We start from the raw sequence: 18,541 nt of genomic DNA on the forward strand, positions 1-18,541 counted from the left end.
GAAGACGATGCCTCACGCCATGGTCGGAAGGGTCCAAAGACCCCCGCCGCCATGGCCAAAATACTAGCCGAGCTGTATAAAGGGGAGAAGGAGGAGTTCACCTGTCTCCAATATCGAGACGGATTTTCCATGTATATTCCTCCCAGCTGGGCAAGGTTCAGCTTCACTATTTTACTCTTGTACCTGAATCATTCTAGACAGGCAACATCTTATCTGCTCATAATAGGAATGGCGAAAGGCTGTCGAGGGGATCCATGACCCTACCCCTCAGCCGGAGAATCGCAACCCGGATCTTGACCCCGGATACGAGGAAGACCCGGACATATTTGTGGAGCTTGAGGATAGAATATTCTATCAGATGAGCTACGACGGTACATATGTACCCATTATCGTTGATTACGTACCCCGGCCTCCTTCCTACTTCACGTGCAAGTAATCCGAAGGCACCTTATCCAAAATAGTTCTCATTCCTCCTTACCCACCGCATTGTCCTGTTCTTAGAAGGGGAGGCGCTCTGCGCGCTGTGCTGCCCCGGGGTCATTTCCGAAGAGAACGTCCCCCACACCAGGCAAGCCCTCGAAGAGGAAGGCAAATAAAGATACGATCGAGCCTTCATCAAAGAGGTATGAATTCACAAATATGCACTTTGGAAGTCACATCCAACTGTGACCTTTTCGTTTACCCTGTATCAGGAAAAAGGTGTGCTGGACTATATCCGGGGGTCCGGCCGGTCATACTTCCCGCAGCCAGGATTCAAATCCTGCCGTGAAGACGGGGGCTGATGCGGGGGTGACGCTGGATTGTCCTCCAGCCGAGGACTCAGATGATGTATCCGTCACCAACTTGGAAGTGGAGAGCGCCTTGAATCATAGGTGCCACAGGGCCGTTTTACAAGACCCTGGCTTTTCAGAAGAGTCATTTAACGCCTTTAGATTGGCCGATGCATATATCCGAGCTGCTCGAGATGGGCTTTACAGAGCCACAAAACAACATTTAAAAGATGTGAAGGTAAGTTTGTTTTGTCTGACTATGATAACCATATGCCAGTAGCCCCTGAGACTTAAAGTAGTTGAAACAACTGATATAAGGATCAATGTATAACCAGGTGCATACGGAGAAGAACACCTTGTTAACTCAGGAACTAGAGAAGTGTCGGAGCCAGCTGTCTGCTACCAATGCCGAACTGGAGAAATCCAAGAAGGCATCCCCTAGTAATGTTTCCCTCCATCGAGAAATCATAATTGTACACTAAGAATGCTAATCTGGTTGCTTATCTTTGTATTGGATCGTTAGACCAACTGCGAGAGCAGCTGGACGCCACTCGAAGCGAAGAAGCACAGAGCCAAAAAACTACTAGCAGCGGGCAAGCGTGTGTTAACAAAAGTCGTTCAGGAGAAAAAGAAGCTCCAGGATTCGAACACCAAACTGGGCGAAGAACTGAAACATGTGCGAGCTCAACTAGCTGACTCCGTGAAGGAGAACAAAAAATTGCGAGGCATCATATTCAGTATGTAGCCGCATTTAACTTATAACAGTTTGGAAGTAAAAGTAGCTAATATAGTTGTGATTGTAGGTGTATTAACGGGCCGTCCTAAAGAGGAGGTGTCCGGATCATCAAGTGATCTTCTGCAACGGCTGTCGCAGTTGCACGAGCAAGCAAGGCAGGCACTGCAGAGCGTAGCCAAGGCCTTATGGCCATCCGACTCCCCTCCAGGGAGTATGGAGAAGCTTGTAGAGCTGTTCAAGGGAGCGCGGCGGCGTATCCGACTGTGGAAGATATCGGCCTACCGAGAGGGTGCGCCAGAAGCCTGGGCCATGGTAAAACATGATATACCAAGATGGATCCGAAGCACATGGCCCGGGTCGGACCGCTAGAGTTAAATGGGGAAGAAATTCCCGTTAGTTTAGTATATGGCCAAGTAGAGGTGGCTGCTAGATACTCCCAACAGGATTGTAAGTTAGACCGCTTGTTGGACGGTATAGAGGAGGACGTTTTCGAGTCCTAAATGACTATGTACTTTCCTTCTAGACCCAAAGGTGCAGAGTGTTTTCGAATACCCTAACGGTAGAATATACCGTGGTTTGTACGGGAACCAGGCGTAGGGGTCAGAGTTGCTTAAACAGACAATGTGTATCTGGATAGTTATGTTATATTACATTATGTAAGAAACATCTTCCTGAGAGAATAGTTCCGTCAAGGGTTCCTTTCCTTGGATGTTCATGCGTTTAATGTGCATGTCCGGACTGTGATTGAAAAAATTGCAGAGTAAATAACTTCTGGGGTTTCATAATGGAACGAATGCAGGAACATCTTTAATTTGCCGACCGAATATTCCCTTAAGAACGCTAGCTTTCGGCTTCACCAAGTCTGAGGTACACATCCGGATGACCCGGTAGTAACAATCGCAGAGGTGCTCCCTTTATGCCCTAGCCGAAGTAACGGGAACATAGGGCATAAGCATAGGACCAGGCAACCTAGCTTGGCCAAAACTTAAGTCATGTCAATGCATATAATGGCGAAGAAAAGGTACATATGAAAAAAACGCATATGTAGTGAGCTTGATGCTTGAAGAATAATAGCAAGCTTCTGTACGAGAAGCCCCCAGGTATAATGAATGTACATATGTAGAGATGTACGCATCAGGTAAGGACGGTCTAGCCATACTAAAACCGTAAGGCTAAAGAGCAAAACGAAAAAAGATAAAAAACAAAAAGAGAGAAAAAAAATAACGTTAATAATAGGAGGGAGGAGACGAACATAGAGTTTGGCGCTAGGCATAAAATCGTCGTAGTCTGGCCGCATTCTAGGGGTTCGGCTCCAGGTGATTGTCTGACGCATCATGCAGGAGGTACGCTCCTCCTGTGAGAACTTCATCAATGATGAAGGGACCCTCCCACTTGGGCTTGAGTTTGTCCTTTTTCTTCTCCGGCAGGCGTAGAACGAGTTCACCAACGTTATAAGTCTTGGCCTGCACTTCTCTGCTTTGATACCTGCGAGCCTGCTGTTGATAAAATGCGGATTGGGCTTTTGCGACATCGCGCTCCTCCTCCAAGGCATCTAGGTTGTCCTGCCGATCAAGCTCGGCTTCTCTCTCTTCGTACATGAGCACTCGAGGTGAGTCATGAATAATATCGTAGGGTAACACTGCTTCTGCACTGTACACCATGAAGAAAGGTGTATATCCAGTAGTGCGGTTGGGCGTGGTCCGCAGCCCCCCAGAGTACAGAGTCAAGTTCCTCCACCCAGTGCTTGTCTGATTCTTTCAAAGACCGCACTAGTCTAGGTTTGATGCCGCTTATAATAAGACCATTAGCTCGTTTGACTTCACCATTTGTTTGCGGGTGATAGACCGAGGCGTAATGGAGCTTAATGCCTAGATTAGCACACTAGGTTTTTACTTCATCGACTGTGAAATTAGAGCCATTATCGGTGATTATGCTGTGTGGGACACCATAACGGTGTACCACGCCGGATATGAAATCTATTACCGGCCCCGCTTCGGCCGTTTTGACTGGTTTGGCCTCTATCCACTTAGTGAATTTATCCACCATGACCAGCAGATACTTTCTCTTATGGCTTCCTCCTTTAAGGGGTCCGACCATATCAAGTCCCCAGACCGCAAAAGGCCAAGTGATGGGGATTGTTTGTAAGGCAGTGGGGGCATATGGCTTTGGTTGGCAAAGAGTTGGGATCCGACGCAACGTTGGACAAGGTCTTGTGCATCTGCTCGGGGCGTCGGCCAATAAAATACTGTATGGAAGGCCTTACTAACAAGGACCCGAGCTACGGCATGGTGACCGCCGAGTCCGACGTGAATTTCAGCCAAGAGCTGCCGCCCCTCTTCCTCGGAGATACATCGTTGAAGAACTCTGGCAGCGCTTTTCTTGTAGAGCTCTCCATCATGAACCTTGTAGGCCTTTGATCGCCGGACGATGCAACGGGCCTCATTCTGGTCCTCAGGAATCCCCTTCTTGTTAAGGTAGGCCAGGAAGGGTTGGGTCCATGGAGCAATGACTGTCATGATGAGATGCGCCGACGGTGTTATTTCGGTGGCCGAGCCTCCGACGATGTCGGTGTTTTCCGAATCCGGGGTTATGTTCGGATCCAGACTAGTGTTGCCGTTTTCCCCCTGCCACACCACGGATGGCTTAAAAAGCCTTTCCAGAAAGATATTGGGTGGAATGGGGTCGCGTTTAGCGCCGATATGGGCAAGGACATCCGCCGCCTGATTACTTTCTCGAGGCACATGGTGGAACTCGAGCCCCTCGAACCGGGCCGACATTTTTATGACGTCATTACGGTAAGCTACCATATTTGGATCTTTAGCGTCGAAGTCTCCATTTATTTGAGATATTGCAAGGTTTGAGTCCCCGCGCACTTCTAGGCGTTGTATGCCCATGGAGATAGCCATCCGGAGACCATGCAATAAGGCCTCGTATTCAGCTGCATTGTTGGAGTCTGTGTATAGTATTTGGAGTACGTACTGAACGACGTCTCCAGTTGGTGACATTAAGACGACGCCCGCCCCTAGCCCTGCCAGCATTTTGGAGCCATCGAAGTACATAACCCAATTGGAATATGCGTTGTACTCTTTAGGGAGTTCGGCCTCTGTCCATTCGGTGACGAAGTCAGCCAGTACACGGGATTTAATAGCTCGACGTGGTTTGTATGTAATATCAAATGGAAGGAGCTCAATGGCCCATTTGGCAATCCGGCCCATGGCATCGCGGTTGTTTATAATGTCATTGAGTGGTACTTCGGAAGCCACCATGATCGAACACTCCTGCAAGTAGTGACGGAGCTTTCGGGATGCCATGAAGACCGTGTATGCTATATTTTGATAATGGGGGTACCGGGATTTGCATGGTGTAAGGACAGTGGATACATAGTATACTGGCTTCAGCAGCAAGAATTTGTGTCCGTCCTGTTCTCATTCGACGACGAGCATGGCGCTCACCACTTGATGTGTTGCCGATATGTATAGCAACATCGGTTCGCGGACGTTTGGCGCGACCAGGATTGGGTTGCTCGAAAGAAGGGTTTTTATTTCCTCCAATCCAGCTGTTGTTGCGTCCGTCCACTCGAAGTGATAGGTTCGCCATAGAAGGCGATAGAGTGGCAGTGCCTTTTCTCCCAATCTGGAGAAAAAGCGGCTTAGAGCTGCCATGCAACCCACGAGCTTTTGGACTTGTTTGAGGTCTATTGGCGTAGCCAATTGTGACAGAGCTCAGATTTTGGCTGGATTTGCTTCAATTCCTCGGTTGGAAATGATGAAGCCCAACAGTTTTCCGGCAAGGACGCCGAAAACGCACTTTTCAGGATTGAGCTTAATGTCATACGCATCGAGATTATCGAATATGAGACATAAATCATCTATTAATGTTTCGACGCGGCTGGTTTTGATGACGATGTCGCCCACATAAGCTTCAACTGTCTTGCCGATCTGTTTCTCCAGGCATGTTTGAATTATGCGTTGGTATGTGGCGCCTTCATTCTTGAGCCCGATGGGCATGGTTTTGAAGCAGAATGACCCATATGGGGTAATGAATGTTGTTTCAGCTTGATCGGACTCCTTCATTTTGATTTGATGGTATCCGGAATATGCATCCAGGAAACATAGTGAGTCGTGTCCTGCAGTGTTTGCTTGACCGGTTTATATCCCTTTAATATAGTGAGGATGTGTTCGGCCAACTCGCGTGGGATTCCTGGCATATCAGAAGGGTGCCAGGCGAATATATCCCAATTCTCGCGCAGGAACTCTCGTAGCACAGCGTCAACCGTTGGGTCTAATTGTGCTCCTATGGATGCTGTCTTCTTGGGGTCTGTTGGGTGGACTTGGAATTTGACTATTTCTTTTGCTGGTTTGAAGGAGGTGTATTTGGGTCGTTTGTCTAGGACCGCATTATCCCTGTCCACCATAGAGCGCAGCACGGCTAATTCTTCGGCCGTGAGGGCTTTAGATAATGCCTCGAGGGCCAAGGATGCGGTTTTATTCTCGGCGCGGAGTGCTATGTCTGGATCACTAGCTAGAGTGATTAGACCATTGGGCCCAGGCATCTTAAGCTTCATGTATCCGTAATGGGGTATCGCTTGGAAGCGCGTAAATGCATCTCGCCCTAAGAGGGCGTGATACCCACTGTTGAAAGGTGCCACTTGGAAGGTTATTTCTTCAGACCGATAATTCTCCGGCGTGCCGAATACCACGTCGAGTGTTATTTTTCCCGCACACCGCGCATCCCTACTTGGGATAATTCCTCGGAAGGTCGTGCTTCTTTGCTCAATGCGGCTCCTATCTATTTCCATTTTGTGGAGTGTATCTTCGTAGATGAGGTTTAGTCCGCTGCCACCGTCCATGAGGACCTTGGTAAGCCGAAAGCCGTCCACAATTGGACTGAGGACCAAGGCGGCTGGTGCTCGGACTGTCCTGTTTTGGTTCGTCACCGGCATTAAAAGTTATAGCCGTGTCGTTCCAAGGGTTTATTGCTGCTATTTGACAGACTTTGGCGAGTCTGCGTAGTGCTCTCTTGCGCCTATTCTTTGAGGCGAATGTCTCGAAGACCGTTAGTACTTTGGGGTCGTTATCCTCTGGGGCTGTTGTTCTGGGTTATTCTTGGTGAGGACATCCTCGCCGCTCTTGGCCACTTGCCGGAGTATCCAACATGCTGTAAGGCTATGTGTTGGTATGTTATCTGGTGTTGCGTGTATTTTGCATGGCCCATCGAGCCATCCTTCCAAAACGGTTCTGCGCCCCATACTAGACTTGTATTTGTTTACAATTGAGACGGGCGTGTTGCAAGGGTATGCCCTTTTCGCCTGAATGAGGGGTTGAGTGCGGACCGATGATTCCCAACGAGCTGCTTGAATTTTCCAGGCACTTTCCATTGCATTGTTTTTTTGTACGATAGTTGCCAAGTCAGCGAAGTGTAGGATGCGAAGGCAGTTGATGGCATCAAGGATTTCTTCGTCCCTGCAATTGTTGCGGAACGCTGAGATCGCTTCCTCGTCGCGGCAATCTTTAATCTTGTTTTTGACAAGAAGGAATCTGGCCCAGAAGTGGTGGACCGTTTCCTGAGACTGCTGTTTCATGCTCATGAGAGCGCTTGTATTCGGGTGGGTGGGTGGATTTAAATCTGAATCCTGCCCCAGTTTTGGATCCCGAGTCTGAAGGTCTTCCTAACTTAGCAGATCGGGCTCCGGGATGTCCACTAATTTCTTAGGCCTGTCGTCCGATTCTATGTTCGGAGAGCAGGATGCTTCACCTCGCGGGTAGGTGTCCGGCTCTTCGAGACCGGAGATCCAGACATAGTCCGTCCTTATATGGAGGAAGAGTTATCGACTCGCTCCTCGACTACCGCTATCCGGTGGGTGATCGACGAAGATTGATTTCTCTCTGATTGGGTTTAAGCCCAATCCGATCGTAGTCTGTAGCGACCCCCAAGGAAGCGATGCGATCTAGGAGGTCGTTTAAAGACAGAAGCTTCGCTGGATCCATCTGCTTGGAGTGTTCGGAGTTGATACGAAGGGGGTTTTCGATGACCCAAGAGGTTATCGTCGGCTTAGTGACCGAACGGGCGGTCATGGTAAAGCTGCCCAGCCGGAGGGTTTGCCCTGGAGCCAGCGTTCCTCCGGTGGTGATATTATCCTTGAGAACAAGGCGAGACATCGATCTTGTTGTCGATGGCACAGTGGAACTCTCAATGAAAGCACCAATGTCGGTGTCAAAACTGGCGGATCTTGGGTAGGGGGTCCCGAACTATGCGTCTAAGGTCGATGGTAACAGGAGACAAGGGACACGATGTTTACCCAGGTTCGGGCCCTCTCTATGGAGGTAATACCCTACGTCCTGCTTGATTGATATTGATGAATATGAGTATTACAAGAGTTGATCTACCTCGAGATCGTAATGGCTAAACCCTATAGGTCTAGCTTGTATGGCTATGATAATGAGTATCCCCTATCCAGACTAAGTCCTCCGGTTTATATAGACACCGGGAGGATCTAGGGTTACACAAGGTCGGTTAGAAAGAAAGGAATCTACATATCCGGTCGCCATGCTTGCCTTCCATGCCAAGGAGAGTCCCATCTGGACACGGGTGCAGTCTTCGTTATTCGTATCTTCACAGCCCATCAGTCCGGCCCATGGCTAACAGGCCGGACGCCCGAGGACCCCTTTGTCCAGGACACCCTCATCCGGAGAAGAGTCCGGCTCCATGACGGTTGTCAGCGACACTACTTCCTATGGCTCTCCCATACTGGGCTTAGTGGCCACAGATAGTCCGGTGGGTTTAGAAACCCTGTCTTCAGACCAGGCGACACGCTCCAGCTCTAAGGCCAGAGCGGAGGTTGGGGTCTTGAATCCTTGGAAGATCAAGTCTCCTCGGATGTCAGCGACATATTCCAAGTTTCCAAAACTAGTCTGGTGACCTGGGGCGTAGCTGTCGATCTGCTCTAGATGGCCAAGAGAATTGGCCAGCAGTGCGAAGCTGCCAAACACAAAGACCTGACTGGGGAGGAAAACCTCCCCCAGGGGCAGCATTTTTGTTGATGATTGATGGAGCCATCGAACCTTCTGGTGACGAAACAGCGGAACTCTCAATTAAAGCACCAATGTCGGTGTCAAAACCGGCGGATCTCGGGTAGGGGGTCCTGAACTTTGCGTCTAGGATCGACGGTAACATCAGGCAGGGGACGCGATGTTTACCCAGGTTTGGGCCCTCTTGATGGAGGCAATACCCTACGTCCTACTTGATTGATATTGATGAGTATGAGGGTTACAAAAGTTGATGTACCACGATATCGTAATGGCTAAACCCTAGAAGTCTAGCATGTATGATTGTGATTATATCTTCCTCTACGGACTAAACCCTCCTGTTTATATAGTCACCGGAGGGGCCTAGGGGTGTACAGAGTCGGTTTACAAAGGAAGGAATCTACATATCCGAACGCCAAGCTTGCCATCCACGAAAAGGATAATCCCATCCGAACACAGGAGGAAGTCTTCTTTCTTGTATCTTCATAGCCCATCAGTCCAACCCATGTCACATAGCCCAGACGCCCGAGGACCCCTTAATCCAGGACTCCCTCATCGTGGGCTACTGGGCTTCGGGCTTATCATTTACTAATATTAAAGGGGCACATTGATCCCCTAATCTGGTGTTGCCACCCAACCAGTGTCTCGGGGGCTACTACATTACCTATTCAATGCAGAAAATTCAAAGTGCTCAGTGTTCGGCATGACCGAAGTATGGGCAAACGCATCTTAGTACAACAATAGGTACCATCTGGGACTTATCCGGCATGAAGCTAATATATCATGGCGACTTCTCAAAACCCTCTCTCAAGGGCCCATCCACTGATCACTATGTCCTCTAATGTGCATCTCGGATTTTTGACCGACACACACCTTGATGGCTACTGGTTATACATCTCGGCACAGAATACATTGCACAAATCGGAATTAAATTCATAAAAATCAGCCCATGGCCGAGGTGGTGCACCACCTCGGATATAGTTCGGCGTTGGTGCTCGACTGCAAAAGATACCTCGAAAGCAGTCCAACATAAAGCTCCGTTGCAAGTGGCTGGCTCCATAGACGACATCTCCGACATTAATCTCGTTTGAACCCTTTTAACCTTTTCAAGACTGAGGTAATCTATGACACCTCAGATACAGTCCAAAGTTGGAGATCGGATACATTCCGGTGTTGGAGCTCGGAAGTGGTCCGATGTTGGTGCTCGGCTGCAAAAGATACCTCGAATGTAGTCCGGCATTGGAGCTCGGATGCGAGAAGATACCACCGCATGGGAAACACTTCAAACCCGAGGTGGGCGTAAAAATAACGAGGCATTGATAAAGGCCGATAACTTAAAGGGGCTCCTTAGATACCTGATGTATAAACTCTTCGGATCCACTTCGGAGATCCTCAAGATCGGAGATAGGAAGATTTGTTGAACCAGTTTTGAAGACCAACGACCGAAGAAGAAGAACAGTTCGGAAGAATCAAGGAGCAACCCAACTTGAAGACCGGTTCAGGGGGCTACTGACGGTGTCCTGGAGTAGGGGTTACTCACCACGTCATCTCCCGACCTGTTGGATCTGGCTGAGGACCCCCATGGCGGTTCACTCATGGGCCACTTCGGGCATCCCATGCCGCATACAACGGAGATCCCACAAGACTTGGCGCCCAAGACGAGGACTCTCCTAAAACCCTAGGCCTCTGGTGTGTTATATAAACTAAAGTCAGGGTAGGCAATAGATCATCTCATATTCATTAAAATAATCTCGTGGTAGATACATGTACTCTGTACTACACCCATATCAATACAATCAAAAGCAGGATGTAGGGTATTATCTCTTCGATAGAGCCCGAACCTGGGTAAAACCCTGTGTCCATGTTACCATCGCTCCAAGACGCCTAGCTTAGGACCCCTACTATGAGATACACCAGATATAGAACCGACACCCCTGTTTAACTTAAATTGCACCCTATGTAATTGAGGGCTGGAGGGGTCCGGCGCACTCTATATAAGCCACCCCTCCTCTGGCACAAGGCTTCTCACCCCCTGTAACTCACATGCATATTCCAGTCAACAAGTCTCAGGGCACCGAGACATAGGGCCGTTACCTCTTCCGAGAGGGGCCTGAACTTGTAAAACTCATGTGTACAACCTCGCCCTTTCTAGGGCCATGCCTCCTCCTTCATACCCCTATCCTTACTGCCAGACTTACTCCCACGACAGTTGGCGCCCACCATGGGGTAGAGCATCTTAGTAACTTCTGGCAAGGTTGCAGTTTTTCCGATCTTCATCGCCGATGACTCCGCCTGGCTCCAAGAATCCCCCCCCTCGATGTCGAGGCCCTTCCCATCCACGGGGCGGCTCATTTCCGTGCGAGTGCCTGTGGCGTTCTCTTAAGGCAATCGTATACCCATTATCGGTCGGCTGCCACGACGTCCACTCTCCCCGATGTACGCCCCCGCAAGCAGTCCGGTCAGTCGTGGCTCCAGCGGTGGGTGAAGCACACGGTGGCTCAACAGTCGGCCACCCCTCAAGTTGCGGCTATCGAGCCCGACGAATCTCTCTACGGACCATTTGAATGGTTCCGTGGACACTCTTTCCGAGTGCAAAGCAATGACCCAGTCACGGAAGTCCTCATGGTCGACTCTCCTTGCAGCCTGCCTAGGTTTCATCGCGGCGGCGGCCCGTCGCGTGGTCACAATGAATATCATCCCAAAGCCCTCACTTCAGAGCAGAGGGAAGAGCTGCATCGTCACAATGTGGGGGCACTCCATACCCCCATCATTGGGGAGGCCTTTGAGGCTCGGGCCATGGAAGCTGCGCACTTGGCTACCTTAGCTGAGCGCACGCGACTTGAAAATCTCCAACACTCAGTCGATGAATGTGCTCGTCGACAGATCCCTGAATCCAATCGACGGCCGCGACAGTTGTTTCTGCCTGAACATCAGGTATACCGCACTCCGATCTAGAATCTTACAGCTGCATCACATATAGCAGAATCAATTCACCTATCTTGTTCAGAAGTTGGCAGAGGTTTGATGCAGATCCGAGCGCTGCTTCGAGTAGCAGGGGAACAAAACTCGGTTGTTTCTCAGTCGCGAAACATGATCCATAGCACATCTGTGGATGCGGAGACAGTACAGTCAGCGCATAGCCCAAGATCCCCTCCGCAGCATGAAGATCGTGGTCGCTGCCAAGACCAGTATCTGGGTCAGGGCCACGAGCAGTATGATCATCGATATCCCCGCAATGACCACCATCGAGTGCCTACGCCCCCTCCGAGGGGTGGATCATTCGCACCCAGGCGTTACGATGATGGGTGCCCGTATGGTGATGAGCGGAGAGCTCCAGTTGACCCAAGAGAGCTGGGTTCGACGTGAGGTCAATCCTCGTACAAGGTTTGATCAGCAAAGGCCGGGCACCTAGAGAAGGCCAAGACAGAGATCGTCCGAGTGGAAGCAAAGCTTTTGTTTCTGGCCCCGAGTGTTTTAGTAGAGCCATCCAAGCTGCGGAGCTTCCTCCCAACTTCAGGTCGGCGACAGGCGTGATCAAGTTCACCCGTGATTCAAAGCCCGACACGTGGCTCTAAGATTACCGAGTGGCAGTGCAGATTGGTGGGGGCAACGATGATGTAGCCATGAAGCATCTCCCCCTAATGCTTGAGGGTTCGTCCAGAGCTTGGTTGAATCAACTTGCCCCAGGAAGTATTTTTTGTTGGGAAGAGTTAGCCCGAGTGTTTATCAAAACATTCGAGGGCACCTACAAGCGACCCGCCGGGCTGACTGAATTGCAGCATTGTGTCCAGAAGACGAATGAGACTTTGAGAAATTTCATCGAGAGATGGACTACCCTTCATCATACGGTAGAAAATGTGTCAGAACATCAGGCAGTTTGCGCCTTTAAAGAGGGCATCCGATACATAGAGCTCAACCTGAAATTCGGTCGGTCCGGAGACATGTCTCTGGCCCGAATGATGGAAATAGCCACTCGGTACGCTAACAGCGAAGAGGAAGACCGACTCCGAAGTGGAAAAGGAAAACTAGTCGCCCAAGACACCGGAGGAGGAAATTCTGGTCAAAAGCAGAAACGTAAAGCTGAAGTGGTAGGTCCTGTTGAAGCCGCACTTCTGAATCAAGGGAAGTTCAAAGGAAAACCAAGGGGTCATGGGTGCCAAAAAGGTAAAAGATCAGTCCGACAACTACGTCCTGGATTTACCGTGTCACACAGTTACCCAAGCACACCACTTGACAGTGTCGACTCCTGATTCAACAGTTCCGAGAGGGCCCGCCCCCAGAGAAGGACTCTGATAAGGAGGAAGAAAAGGAAGAAGATGATGGTTACCCCAATGTCAATGCTACTTTGGTGATTTTTGGTGACATCGAGAGAAAAAGTCGACTGAAAGTTATCACCAAAAAAGTGAACATGGTTGCTCCGGCAACTACGACATATTTGAAGTGGTAGAAAACTCCCATGACATTTGACTAGTCCGATCACCCAACACACGTTGCTATCCCCGGGCGGCAAGCTTTGGTGGTCGACTCAGTCGTTGGGGGCACCCGACTGACCAAGGTTCTCATGGATGGTGGTAGTGGATTGAACATTCTATATGCTGAGTGAAAGCACAAGTGCTCCCTCGGTGCTCTCTTGTTGGACTAATTAATACTTTTATCTAGTATATTTCAGAAAGTTCAACAAAGGCGTGGCATGGACAAGAGGATGTGGAACCCCTTCAAGAAGCTAAGGGCAAGGATTGGCAAAAGCTCAAGACTCTACATTTTCATTTTAGTGATCCAAGATCACATTGAGTCCATAGGAAAACCAATACTATTAAAAGGGGATGCGGTGTTCCTTAATGGCTTGGTTGCTCAAAGTGCTTAGTGAGATGCTGCAAAGCCCTCAACCACTTTCTCATTTCCACATATGTCCCAAACCTAAATTCAAACTCGGCCCCACTGTCGGCGTTCTTGGAACGGGGGTCCCCAAACTTGCCTGCCTGCGGCCCATAGCGTGGCTCCATCAGTGGCCCCGTATGACCCATCTTCACCAGCAAACATTCAAGACCCTCGCGAGGCAGATGACACAAGACCTCCTCAAGGGCGGCCTCACCAGGCTGGCTCGTGAGGGGCGGAGAGATCAAGGTGAGGGGCACCTCGCGAGGTTCCTATGACGCAAGCCATGACGACTGGAACCAGGCGGGCGCCAGCGCGCAGTGTCCTTGTTTCCTCTTTGGTACTAAAGGGGAAAGCGCAGGCGAGGACTTCCTAGGCATCAGGCAAAGGTTTCCATATCGGTGCAACACGACCAAGACCAGCAGGACGACAAGACGGAGGTCATCGTGGAGCCCAAGACGGCGTCACCACCAGATCCTTTGGCAGGCAAAGACCATTTTTGTCAGGATAGCTTGAACTAGCTGTCTCCCTTCAAATTTGGCCGTTGTGGAATCCCTTTCCACTCAATATTTGGGAAGAGGACCAGGGCCTCTATAAATAGGACTAGCCACCACCATGGAGAGGGGATTCAGACCCAGACCATCCCGAACCACACAAGCACACCAACACAAGAACACCTCTCCTCGCGAGGCTGTTCTTCCCTTGTAACTATTCATTCTCATCCCAAAAGGCAATCCAGCACATTACACTGGAGTAGGGTATTACACCACAGCGGTGGCCCGAACCAATATAAATCTTGTGTCTCGTGTTCCTTGGGTTCGTCGAGCTAGGATGTGAGATCGTAGAGCGCATGAGCTAGAGAGGGGGAGAGATCTTTGTGCGCACCCCAGTGTTCAAACCTCAAGGGTTTTGCCGGAACCCGAAATCTGACATTTGGCGCGCCAGGTAGGGGTGCACCAGAGCTTCTCTTCCCCCGGTTGATCCACCAACGCCCCGTGGGTCTGATGTCCGATGACCCGAGGACCAACACCGACCGCTGGGCAGCTTGGCCGGCCCGGGCAGCGCCGTCCTCCCAAGAAGACCTCAACCCTGCGCTTCAGGCCGTGCGCCCACCGCCAAGCGCCACGGGGCGCGGGCGGCACAGTCAGACGCCATCCACCCTCACTCCACGACAAGTGCGGGCGGCCGCAAGGGCCTCAAACCACACTGCGGCCACGGTGCCGCACACCTAACGGGAACAAGCAAACATGAGGGCCGCACTCATGGTGGCTTGGGAGCTGCTACGATGCTGACTGATGGAGAGCGGCCGGCACACATTGCTGGAGTGCGTCGCCGAGCTACTGGACGCCGCGGCCTTGGGAGCACCGCACTTCTGCTCCTTGCTCACGCCTCAGTCCATGACCAGATCACATGGTGGGCCTCGCTGCGCCCGTGCACTCCCAGGTGCGCGAGGAGGCTTCATCGACACCGGCGCAGCCAGAAGTGCTGGGCGCCCACTCGCCCCCGGTCCGCCTCCGATGGGCGCAGGCACGAGCGTTGCCACCCGCGGCCTCGGCGGGATGCCGCCCTACCATTCTCAGGGCGGCGCGACATGGAGTGTGGGGCACTTTTGCGAAGTGTTTGGGGTAGCGGCCTCGGAGGCCTACGTGCCCTGCATGATAGACCAAGAGTATGCGCTGGAAGACGACCCTGGCTCGTTCCTCGAGTCGGGCTGGGAGGATGAGGCGCTAGAAGCTGAGGCCTTCCAGGAGCCCCCCGAGCGTGTCGTGGGCCTCACCAACCATGCCGACGACTATAGCTACAGGGTACCGCTAATCTCTCAGGAGCAAGCTTATGCTAACCATGGGTCGCAGGAGGATCAGGTCGCAACGGCGGACGGTGGCCCCAGCTCAACGGCCTCCCTTCCACTGGGGACTAGGAGGAGCGCACTAGGACTGCAGGGGAGAGGCCGGGAGCCAGGTCCCTCCCCGCTTCGCACGGAGCAAGGCGCACCCCGGAGATAGGCCCTCTGTCGGGGCCTTCCCCCGGCAGAGGACTCATGGTCTCCGAGGGCGCCGCTGGCGTCCCCTTTGCCCCTTTGCTTCATCCTGGTTTCCAGTCGAATCAATGGTGGTCGAGGGCGATGCAAGGCGGGGCCCTCGTCTAGCGATATGAAGTAAGGCTCACATCTGTGAAGATCTCCGCTCGTGACACTCTCACGTAATAATGAGTGGGGCTGTACACGTTCCGGAGTCTCAGGAACGCCGCCCTTGGGCCTCGGGGGCTCCCTCCCACGCCGAGTGGCAGCACTTAGCTCCGCGCTGGTGAGAAGACAAGAAGACCAGACTAGGGGCCGAACACGGCCATTTGCTTTTAACCTATTTTCTATAGCCCTGTTTATGGCTTTGGATTTGAGTTGAAGTTAAATTTTCATTGCTATGGTGGGGGGTGACTTTTCTCGTTTGTTCGATTTCTTGCCATCTGGTTCCTTTCCCGACCCGGAATTCGTACCTGCTGCCTTCCCCCTCGAGAGCGGGGGCTCGGCGTGGCACGCGCGCGCGCGTGCTGTGCATACGCCCATGACTGGCGCTTGCTCCTCGCGACACACTCTCGGGCGGGCCAGTAGGCCCTTCAGGAGCTCACGACCTCGCGAGCTGGCCAGAAGCCGGTCCCGACCAAGGTAAATTTCAGTAGTAAACTTGCGGCACGACTCGCGGGCCCATAAAAACACTTCTTCAGCTTGGCCTAAGGAATAGAGGCAGTAATCTGTTTACATGAGGGGCTGCCCCTCCCAAAATGCTATCACAACCTTCAGGGTCGTGCCCAAGTTTTCACTTACAGGCTCAGCAGCACGGGCTCAATCGAACATATCAGTCGCCGCGTCCTCTGGGACGCCCTCAGACGCATCACTGGCATCATCGTCACCATCGCTGGCGCCACCATCCTCATCATCAGCATCACCGTCACCATTTCTGGCGTCGCCCGCACCGTTGTTGATTACGTCGCCTTCATCCGCAGCGACCACCACTTCGTCATCCTCGGAGGTGAAGGCCCGGACTAGGCCGTCCACATTGTCCTCAACCCAGCGTGCCAGGTCGTCCCGGATGGCCTGGGGTACAGGGGCAATGCCGGCGTCAAAGTCAAAGTTGGCGTAGGTGTTCTGGAGATGGCTGAAGACACAGGAGAATGCACGCTTAAGCATGCCACGGCTCCTCTCCTTGACAAGCACGCGAGCCCTGTCGGATCGATTCTCCAAGCGAGTCACCACGTCGGTGAAGAAAAGGAGGTGACTGGCATAGTCGTCCGAGTGGGGATGAGGTGCATTCTCGTCACAGACGGCGCCCAGAACCGCGTTGGCTATGGTCCTAAGGTTTTGGATCATGGGGGCATGCTCGCGCTCCCGTGTCCGCCGCCGGAGCGCTTCCTCCCTGCCCTGCTGCATGGAGGATTCGGCACCGGCGACCCGTTGCTGAAGAGAAGACAACTCAGCACATGCGGAAGCCAGCTCGGCTTGCACTGAAGACATGGCGGCTACATCGGCTTTCTCATGACGTTCAGCCTCGTCCAGCCCTGACTTGAGGGCCTTGGTCTTGCCCACAGCCTCGGCCTCCACAAGCTTCAACTTCAGGTCATACCTGCCCACAAGGTCCGCGCGAGCCATGGCAGCCTGGCGATCGACTTCCTCATGAGCCTTGGCCTCTCGCGCGCCGACAGCATCCTTGGCTTGGGCAACCTGGCACTCCCTTGTCTCCAACCGCTCGAGCTCAAGGCTGCGCTCTGTGGCTTCCAGCGCCAGCGCTTCCTCGCGCCTCAGGATCACTTCCTCCTTGACAGGCGTCCCCTTCATCGACACTAAGGCGGCCTTTCACGCCTCCACTTGCTGCTCCAGGGAGGCACTCTAGGCTTGGAGCTCCCACGCGCGCTTCTCTGCGATCTCACGACGTCGATCAGCTTCCCGAGCTTCTTCCAAAGGACGGGCGCAAGCTTCGCGCGAGGTCGCAAGAGACGCCTCGGCCTTCATGTTATCAAGCTCGCGTAGGTGGCGCCCAAGGTTGATGGCCACCTTCAGCTTATGCCACTCTTCCACCAGCCGAAGACCCTCAGCCTCGGTGCACGCGTCTACATCCACGAGCTCCCCGCCAAGCCGGTTCATCGCGCCCATAGCCTCCCGAAAGAGCTCGTGGCAGATGACGCTCCTTTCGTGCGCAACTTTGAGCGCGCAGTCGACTCCGTCTTCCACAGCAGGGGCTGTCGATGGGACCCGAAGCGGCTCACCCATTTCGTGCAGGGGGCTGGCGCCCCTCCAGACGCCGATTGGGCTTCAGTAGGATCCCGGTTGGGATGAGGCTCACCGCTCGGAGAAGGGACCAAGACCGAAGCCATCCAGTCGCCGTCCATAACTAGAGGAGGAGACCTTGGCACCCTCGTCACACGCCCGACGAGGCCACGAAGAAGAGATGACAGGAGCGCGGGCTCAAGGCGCCAAGCCGACGCACCTGCCTCTCCAGCCGACCCTGTGATGGGGGCAGCATATTGGCTTGGGACGCTCAAGGCCAGCGGAAGATCCGAAGCAGGAGGAGTTTGCTTCCCGTGGGGCTTCGAGGCCTTAGCAGATGGGATCCTGAAAAACCACCATCAGGAAGGGAAGCAACACTGAAGGAATTACAGAGATAAGGTACTTACTCATCTATGGCGATGTACTTCCTCTGTTTCAACGGTCGGAAAGCGCCACTGCCACAGCTGGGGGACCCTTTCCTCTTTCGGAGCACATCGAAGTCTATGTGGAGCCGGCCGAAGCGTTGGGCGTGGCGACCAGCGCAAGGCATGGCAGGTGAAGCGCCCGAGGGATGACCACAGGAGCACCAAGCTGAGGAGAGCCATCAAGTACCGCCTCGTGACGGCCTCCAGAGGCCTCGAGAGCAGCGGGTTGTGTCACCCCCTCAACTACTCCCTCAGCGCGGGAGTTGTGGGCTCCCGTGCCTCAAGAACTGTGGGCGGCTCCAACGCAGCGCCACCCGTGCCTCCAGCTTCCGGTGATGCTTGCCCCCTGCGTACACTCTTGGGGCAAGTTCGGCACCGGCAGCAAAGATGGGTACCACGGTGACGGGGTTCTCACGGGACCCCTCAAGGACAACCAGGCGCAGCCCCCATTTGTC

This window comes from Triticum urartu, chromosome 7A (assembly GCF_056163025.1).
Source record: "Triticum urartu cultivar PI428250 chromosome 7A, HENAU_Tu73, whole genome shotgun sequence".
Lineage (NCBI taxonomy): Eukaryota > Viridiplantae > Streptophyta > Magnoliopsida > Poales > Poaceae > Triticum > Triticum urartu.